At 30.4% G+C, this 8,343-nt stretch overlaps 1 pseudogene; it reads right to left on the bottom strand.

Annotated features, from left to right (window-relative positions):
- Positions 1 to 241: 241 nt before the first annotated feature.
- LOC124942949 lies at positions 242 to 4,255 on the bottom strand (annotated as a pseudogene).
- Positions 4,256 to 8,343: the final 4,088 nt, after the last annotated feature.

The following is an 8,343-nucleotide window of genomic DNA, read 5'->3' as shown; positions in this document are numbered from 1 at the left end:
TTTTTTCTAAAATAATTAATCCTAAACATTCTTAATAATAATATAAACTTATGTGCTTTTAAATACTCTTGTACCATTTTAAGTAAACTCCTTATTTACCACAAATCTATTATACACGTATCTATTTATTCAAGAATATCAACATACTTCCATTTTGCATATATATTAACTGGAATATATATAAATGGGTTTAAATGGGAAGGCTCATGATGCTAAAATAAAAATGAAATACTTCATGGCCTGAATAAGAGTAAATATATAAACTAAATAAACATTAAAAAGAAGAGTAAATAGTAAAAGTTAATAATCCTGATTAATTTAACGTTACCCCAAAAAAAAACAAAAGGCCACAAAAATAAAGAGGAAGTCAATGCCCGAACCACCACCCTGCCCTTCCAAAGTGTATAATAAAGGCCATTAAATGATAAAAAGATGACAATCTGGCGCATTTTAGCCTTTACCACCCCCTTTAAACAGCAAAGGTCACATCTGTGTTTGGTTCGCTCTTGACTTCCACCACCACCACCACAACCTAAATAAATATCCAACTACATAATAATAATAATATTCAATTCCTATCTTACTCTTGCCCTTCTTTTACTAATTACCCATAACACTCCCACCCATCAAATAAAACATAAGGGTATGTTTGCCCCTTAAAAATCCTAAGAGAGGGACGTTTGGTAATTAACATATGCAAACAGAAAGTAAAGAAAGAAATGGGCTCATACTAAACTTCTTGTTTGGGTTGTGGTGGTGGTGCGGTCAGCTCGACTGACTCGGAACCGCCAAGGGCAGTGTTGATTTGGTTGACACATTGTGAAGATGGTTGTTGATTGCGGTTACGTTAGATAGGCTTAGTTTTGAGTTTGGAATTGTACTGGCTAGCACTTGACAGGCCACCGGTTAAGAGACATCCCTTGTTGTTATTGTTACCCATGTTTTTGTTTTTTGTTTGGGAGAATTACAAAGCCCAATGGAAGGAGAACGATGGAGGAGGCCAAAGATGATGATGACGATGATGATGGATCGTCCAGGCTGGCAGTCATGGCTAGCTGGATGGCATCCACGTGGACTGTCGAGTAATGACTAGGCTGCCGAATCATCGGTGCAGCTCTCTTGCAGCATTAGTTCCACGTTTTGGGACGAGTTGCTTGCTACCTGTATTGTAAATTTTACCAATTCGGATCAACAATCAAATCAAATCAATACTAAAATACTCTTATTTATTTGACATGGGTTATTTGAAAAAGTCATTATGAAATTGAAATATGGTCGAAAAAAACAGATGCGAGAAGAAGTTGTACTTACGTTAACACGAAGAAGAGATATTGCAATTGCCAGGATGAGAGCCGTTGGCAATATGAGCCCCTTCATGCAATGAATTTCCATTTGATAAAACATCAGCTGCATGGATCATATTCAATTTTTTTTATTATTAATAAGGAACACGAAGTAAGATTAATTATGCTAGAGATCTGACCTGGGCTCTACTCTGCTTCTCCCTCAAGAGATCAAGCTGGTAATGATGGTAAGGTAGCCAAGTTGTTTGAAACAGCGGTCCGGATTAACCATTCGGCTGCCCTGGCTCGGTCATCTTCCTAGTCGCGATTCTGACAGTGTCGTCGGGTAATTCTGACAGTGCAGTCCATGATAAACCGCATGACGTGCTAATGTATTGGCGCAAAACGTTCTGATCATTCTCTGTGAAATATTCATCAAGTTCTTCCCTAGCTTCCGGGGAAGGAACACTGATTCAAATAAAAAAAAATATCAATTTCTATTTGGGCATGTATTCTTAATATTATTAGATAAAGTTTAAGGTTTACCTCCAAGATCAGGATGTTTCTAGCCATTAGGCTAGCGAACCTTCACACTGCCTCTGCAAAACAGCTAGCCAACGAGAAGCCCGAAAGCCAATCCACCTGTTAACATAATCGTTGAATATTTCATGAATTGTTTCTTCTTGCACCTCAGCATGCTCCACCCAAGTAACCTAAATCAATATGTTCGGTTATCTTGAAACCACCAAAAAAAAAGAAAACTAGGTATGTTGTGGATTACCCTCGAGTAACCATTGGGCATGTCTTGAATGCGCAGCGGAGGGCTTTCTCTTGTACCTCGGAAATGAATTACTAGAAGATTGTAAGTGAAAGTTTTCGATGCCTCAACTGGAAATCGACAATGATCAACTTCCTTCTTCAACGTTTTGCTGGCAATAACGGAGGAAGCATCTCTCTTGTGGGCACAATGGAGTCAGCACTTGGTATCTCTGCATACATCTGCCAATAACAAAGAAAAGGAATTAACTACTTATAGTATGAATAAATTTTAAATCTTTGATGAAATTTAATAACATAATTACCAGACGAAGGGAGCCACTAGGATGTCCGTTTGCATCGGAGGGCTATGATTTGAGTAGTGTTCGCTTTCGAAATATAGAAGGAAAGAGTTCCATCCATTTATCCTAATAAAATCGGAAAATAATCATCACGATCATGTAAGCGTATTTAAAAAAATGAAAAATTTACGCGCTAAGTAAGTTGAAGAAAAGTGCAAAAGCTACAGCATCGAGGAACGCATCCACTAGATGATGCTATTCATAATGACAACATCGCTGCTGCGGGTGGCTTCAGTTCTCATCATCTGGCGGTTACCCCCTACTAAACGTTGAAACATCTTAGCATGTTCTTCAACATTTAGTACTTCATGTTCCGAATCATCTTCATTTCTCACCCACAACGGTGTCTCCAAATCGGCACATCTTGATTAGCTCGTCATGGACGATTAGGCCATATCAATAACAAGCGGTTTTTTATCTTCATCCAAGATCATAAGTCCCTCCAGAAGAAGGAGCAGCAACGAGTAGGGAGTCTGTCAGTTGGGATCATGTCGGAAAATGCCTAGGATAGATATTCATTCTAGATCCAAGGAAGGATGCAAATATAATCACGGGATTGGTTCCATTTGTTGAGGTTCTTTCGCTATATCTTGATGCAAGTGCAGCAAACTCTTTCAAACTGCGTCCAAACGAAGAAAACAAAAGATTACAAAAGCTATTTGAAAATGTCAATAATCGTTAAATTTACCTCTTCTTTGAGACGGGCGTTTTGAAGACGGAGGTGGTGTTGATCAGATGAGCATATGTCGCCTCCGATACTCATACCGGGTGGATCACCACAAGTAGTGCAAATTAGACTCCTTAAGGCGGCTTGAAGCCTGTAATTCTCATTTCTTAGGTTCTCATTTTCCGACCTAAGTATCACATTGTCACCCCTATCTTGATGAGCCTGCAATTCAATTTGTTACTTGTTAATATATTTTTTTTTGTATTTTGAGCTTGTTACATTTCATTTAATTGTCTCCAATAAAATCCAGCTCTATTCTACTCCTAATTGTCACTATGGATTATAATCCAGAAAACTATATTGTAAAAAAAACACAACAACCCATCAAATGAAGCAAGAAATCACACTATAATTAATAAAATAATGATTATGGATCTAAATAATCGAAAATAAATAAATAAATTAGAAGGTTTTTTTAATAATAATTTTCAAATAAACTCAATAATAGATAGAAAGAAAGAAACAGGCTTTGCATGCTGGCAAGCACTTGGTTGAACAGCTCATTTAACAAACCCTAACCCTAAGAGGACATGCATTTATGTTAAAGGCTACACACTCTACAGTCTCAACCCTAAAATTAATGGCGCAAGCTAGCATATTAATGGTGATTCAGAATCAACTGTATATGTATACCCTAGTTAATGGGTAGCTAGCAAAACATTTAAGACCACTGTGCGCATGTTAATGACGATGGCGAAGTTTTACTTTTATTTTTTCATCCCCATTTTCAAACAGTACTAAATAAATATCTACTTAATTATGCTAAAAATGCGCACCTTCATTTGCGTTCTACGGTTCTGAAACCAAAACTTGACTTGGCCCTAGGGTTTAATCCGAGCTATTGGCTTAATCTTAGCCCTTTGCTTATCATCTGGATGAGGACATTCCCTTGAATAATCTGTAATCAGGAATCCATTAGTGCATAAATTAGCAAACAAAGAAATGGATTAAATCAAATAATAGTAATGAAGAACAAATACGATTCCCATTCTTGGATCTGACGAGCTGTATGACGATGATAACGTTTCTTCTAGGATTCTTCTTCTGATTCTTCTGTTGATACTGATCGGGCAATCCTGTTCGTTTCCTGAAACTCCTCCTTGTTCACTTCCCGATCCACTCTCCATCTCCTCTTTTCCTCTTCTATTCAGCATCATCTCCTCTTTCTATCGCCGAAAATGAAGAAACCGTGAAACTTAGGCGAAAATCAAAGAAGATTGATAGATAGATAGATCGAGTAGAGGAAATAAACTTACAGGATTAAGGTGAGAATGAATGGAAGGCAAGCTTGATATGAAGCTAAATTAGGATCTGACCGACGGTAGACGGAAAACAGAGTCTCCGATGATATACCTCCCATAGTAAATCTCCTAAACCTGACGTCAACACCTGGCAATCTCCATACAATGCTACTGTTTTCAACTAAGGAATGCGACATTTTCATATCAGATTCAAGTAGAATGCCTAGGGTTTACAGTTTACTTAGATTATAACTATTGATACTGTCATACTGATTCAGGTAATGAAGATTGATGAGAAATTGAGAATCGAAAGAAGGAAAAGAGTGAAATACCGGAAACCGCCGTTGAATTTCTTCAAGTCTTTTCAACTTCTGTGATTTTCTTCTTTGAGATGATGATGATGATTCAAGCTTTTTACACTACACTAGAATATATATATATATATATCACTGAAAAAATTGCAAATGAAGAGAGAGAAAGAGAAATAAGCTTGATCCAAGAAACTTAATTTAAGCCATTCCAAATAAAAATAGTAATTTATGACAATGCTTAAAACAAAATATTACAATCTTTATATTTTTTTTCACAAAAAATCCTAAAAATATATAAGTGTTAATTTCATTATTAAAAAATAAGAGTTTTAATTTGATCCCAATCAAAAAAAATCTAACTAATATATAACTCATAAATACGTTCTTAAACTATAAATAAATATTTCATCCCAAAATATTTTTTTAACTAATTAATTTTTTAAAATTTTAATCAGGATTCAAAATTCAAAGTGTTTATATTTTAACTTTGATAAAAAATTATTTTGATATAATATTTTTTTAGTTAAGTGTTACCATAATAAATTTTATCAATTATATATCTTACTAATAATGTTTTTCAAACAAATATAATAGCTTATTCTATTGGATTATTTTAATATTTTAATTTAAAAATAACATTACTTAATAATTAACAAAAATATTAAATAATTTATATTATAAATTATATTTTTTATTCTATCATTATATAATAATATTTTTTAAAACTTTTTATTAAAAAAATCTACAACTATTAAACAAAACATCACCCATAATTATTTTTTTAATAATAAATTCTTGAAATATCCAATCCTATATAAAAATATATATATATAAATAATCAATTTAAGGATGATTTGTTTGTTCTATATGCAGTATAGATTGTTTAAATTTGACGGAAATACAGCTAATTTTTTTTAATATTAACTTATGAAATAATAGAAAAAAATTAAGTTTATATATTTTTTTCATATTTTAATATCTATCCTTGCTAAATTCCAAAATATGTAATTGATAGGCCTGTTAGATTTAATTTATTAATATACGCTCAAAGTTACTTTAATAATTAATTTACATCTTATTGCGATGAAAATAATCAAAATTAATTTAAATATATAGTTTTCAATTTTATAAATAATATTTCAAATTTTTAGCCCTTATAAATTTTAGAAAACAACAGCTATATAAGGTTACATTCGCTGGATTCTATTAATATTTCAGCAGACGAATTAATGAAGAGCAGAGAGAAGAAAGAGAGGAGAGAGAGAGTAACGGACGTCTGTTTCGGACAACGTGTTTGATTTCTAACGGAAAGACTGACCGTTTTTATTTTATTTTCAAAGTCAAATCACTATTTACGTCATCTCTCTCTATTTGCATGCATAGCGCGTGTCTACACTCTCTTCATAATTAATTCTCTATGCTTGTTTTTTTCAATTTTTTTTTTTAATTTTTAAGAAATAATAATAATAATATAAAAGTGTATTTCAGTTAGAGCCGAACATTTTGAGGATAAATCATAATTTAAATCAGATTGAATTAAGTTTAGATGAAATTAAACTCTAAATAAATTAGGATTATTCAAATTATAAAAATAAAAATATTTTTACAACTTTTTTCACTCAAAAAAAAATTATACATTTTTTTCTCCTATTATCAATCCACAAGCAGTTTTTATTTTATATATATTATTTAGTGTAACTATTAATTTTTTTTTGTTTAAATAAAAAAAATTCATTAAAATATTATTTTAGTGAAAATAAATTTCTAATTATTATTTGACAAATAAAAAAAATATTGACTACACTATCTTATCATTATTATAAACATAAAAAAATTAATTATAACAAAAATGTATTATTAAAAAAAACGATTAACAATAAATTGAAACAAGTGGGTTTATAAAAAATATAAAAAAATAATAAATTTTAATTAGAAAAAAAAACCTATTAAGTTAGGAGAGATATAAAAATGTTAAATTGGATTATCTAAACCTATCTAATTCAAATCCAATATAAATATAATTTGGATTGAGTATAAAACAAATATGTTTTACTAATTTGTTCATCACTAATTCTTTCATTTAATATTAATTATTCATGAGCTTACTAATATTGAAAAAAGGAAAAATCAGAGTCACAACCTACATTTGAATGCCTCATTTACCAATGACTTTAGATAGATGTTAAATTTGTGTAGTTTCTTCAAAACCTCCATTATAAGAAGAAGTTTGACTGTGATTAAAACAAGTAGTGTTTAATATTTAATGAGGTTCAATTTATTCAACTTGTTAATTAGTATTTAGCATCTATAGATTGAGTTCAAAGATAGTTTATTTAAATTTAATATATAGTTTTAAATGTATTGAATACAAATTTATTGAACTAATTTTCTAATTCTAGACATTTGAAAAAAATAAACAAATTCATTGAGTTTGTTCATATTTTCGGTTTCATTTAATAAATAGACTAATATAGTATAAGCTCTTAACTAAGTTAACTTTAGTTAAATATAAATTCAATTCAATAGGATTAAATAAGGGTAAGCCATATCATTTTGGTTCCTTCAATTTTTCTGTGCGAACTCTCTTGAACAAAAATCACAAGTTTTATTTTCAATTAAAATATTTTAATTACGACCAGTGAAATTAATATTAACTTTCTTAAATAAAAATAATAATATTTGTTTAATAAATTTTAGTAGACAAAATAATGAAAATATATAATAAGGGAAATAAATCATAAAGTGAAAAAAGTCATTATTTCATCGTAAAAATACAATATTAATTAAGGTATCATCCATCGAAAGTTAGAAGAGAACATTCCCATCATGTATATTTTATATTAAGATAAAACCTGGTTAATTCATATTTTTTGTTTGTTGGGCCAAAGTGGTTTAACAAATATTTCACATTAATGAGTTATTTTCACTTAATAAATATATATGAATTATTTTAATATTTAAATGATAGAAATCTTATTGATAGCAAAATTATAAAAAAAAACATATATTTATATGGTATTTGATTAATATGGACCTATAGGATTGATAGATTTACTAATTATTTTTTAATGGGCTGGTATTATCTAGGACCGAAACTTACCCAATTTAACCCCCTAATTAGTTAACATTTTTATTGGCATATGATCAGCAAAATGAAACCAACTCCAAATCTTACATTTAAATTCTCTTTTAATTGATGCTAAAAAAAATCAAGATAAATCGTTACAACAATTATTTCTCGTAAACTTCTAACTTCATACCATATTGATTCATATATACAAGGTCTCGAATTCTCCTAGCCTAGCAGGAACAAGAGCCTTCAGGGCTGATCCCAAAGCTTAAATATTTATGAGTGCCTATGCAACTTCTAATTTTATTAAAAAATTTAATACCTTTAAAAATAATATAGAAATGTATAATATATTAATAATATAATTTATTTAACATAGTTGATTAATTTTCTTCCTTGATAGTAAGTTGACTATAAGTCTAATATTCAAACTTGAACAAAAAAATACATTTTGTTTTTGTAAAACCCTATAAGGTGGGATCTATGTAAATGTTTATGTTATATTACTCTTAGATCGGCCTTATCAGTCTCTCTAAAGACTTGAGTTTTAACTCGTGAGATAACAAGTTTCGTTCGTGTAGTTAATTGGTTTA

This window comes from Impatiens glandulifera, chromosome 6, assembly GCF_907164915.1.
Source record: "Impatiens glandulifera chromosome 6, dImpGla2.1, whole genome shotgun sequence".
NCBI classification, from domain to species: domain Eukaryota; kingdom Viridiplantae; phylum Streptophyta; class Magnoliopsida; order Ericales; family Balsaminaceae; genus Impatiens; species Impatiens glandulifera.
The sequence above is the reverse complement of the archived record's forward strand: the minus strand, read 5'-3'. Positions and strand labels throughout refer to the sequence as shown.